Source organism: Micropterus dolomieu, linkage group LG02 (assembly GCF_021292245.1).
Source record: "Micropterus dolomieu isolate WLL.071019.BEF.003 ecotype Adirondacks linkage group LG02, ASM2129224v1, whole genome shotgun sequence".
Lineage (NCBI taxonomy): Eukaryota > Metazoa > Chordata > Actinopteri > Centrarchiformes > Centrarchidae > Micropterus > Micropterus dolomieu.
The window spans coordinates 8954839-8956331 of record NC_060151.1 but is presented as its reverse complement, the minus strand read 5'-3'; positions in this window follow the sequence as shown (position 1 = coordinate 8956331).

The following is a 1493-nucleotide window of genomic DNA, read 5'->3' as shown; positions in this document are numbered from 1 at the left end:
TCTTCCATTTTCTAATGATTGCTCCAACAGTGGACCTTTTTTCACCAAGCTGCTTGGCAATTTCCCCGTAGCCCTTTCCAGCCTTGTGGAGGTGTACAATTTTGTCTCTAGTGTCTTTGGACAGCTCTTTGGTCTTGGCCATGTTAGTAGTTGGATTCTTACTGATTGTATGGGGTGGACAGGTGTCTTTATGCAGCTAACGACCTCAAACAGGTGCATCTAATTTAGGATAATAAATGGAGTGGAGGTGGACATTTTGAAGGCAGACTAACAGGTCTTTGAGAGTCAGAATTCTAGCTGATAGACAGGTGTTCAAATACTTATTTGCAGCTGTATCATACAAATAAATAGTAAAAAAATCATACATTGTGATTTCTGGATTTTTTTTTTTTAGATTATGTCTCTCACAGTGGACATGCACCTACGACGACAATTTCAGACCCCTCCATGATTTCTAAGTGGGAGAACTTGCAAAATAGCAGGGTGTTCAAATACTTATTTTCCTCACTGTATATACTTTTATTTGAGTAACAGTTTGAATGCAAGACTCTACTTGTAATGGAGAACTTTTACATTGTGGTATAGTTACAAAGGATTGCTTTCTACCCTTTCTTAATGCAGAACTTGTGGGAGCCATCATGAAACTAAAAATATATATACAGTACCCTCCAAACGTTTTGGAACAGTAAGGCAAATTCCTTTTGTTTTTGTTGTTCACTGAAGACATGTGGGTTTAAGATCAAAAGATGAGACAAGAGTTCAGAATTTCAGCTCTCATTTCCTGGTATTCACATCTAGATGTGTTAAACAACTTAGGACATACCACCGTTTGTATTAGACCACAGCACTCTTAGGTGAGCAAAAGTAAAGGAACAAATAATCTTAAAGTAAATAACATTAATATTTTGTGGCGTAATCCCAATAATTGGCTCAAGCCTGCAACCCATCGACATCACCAAACTGTTGCATTCTTCATTTGTGATGCTATTCCAGGCTTTTACCGCAGCTTCTTTCAGTTCTTGTTTGTTTAGGGGTGTTTCTCCCTTCAGTTTCCTCTTAAGCAGGTGAAATGCATGCTCAATTGGGTTAAGGTCAGGTGATTGACTTGGCCAGTCTAAAACCTTCCACTTTTTCCCCTGATGAAGTCCTTTGTTTTGTTGGCAGTGTGCTTTGGCTCATTGTCCTGCTGCATGATAAACTTCCTCCCGATTAGTTTCAAGGCATTTCTCTGTAAATTGGCAGACAAAATGTTTCTGTCCACTTCTGAATTCATTCTGCTGCTACCATCATCATTTACATCATCAATAAATATTAATGAGCCAGTTCGAGAAGCAGCCATGCACGCCCAAGCCATGACATTACCTCCACCACGCTTCACAGATGAGCTTGTACGGATCATAAGCAGTTCCTTTCTTTCTCCACACTCTGGCCTTTCCATCACTTTGCTAGAGATTAATATTGGTCTCATCAGTCCATCAGATTGTGCTCCAGAA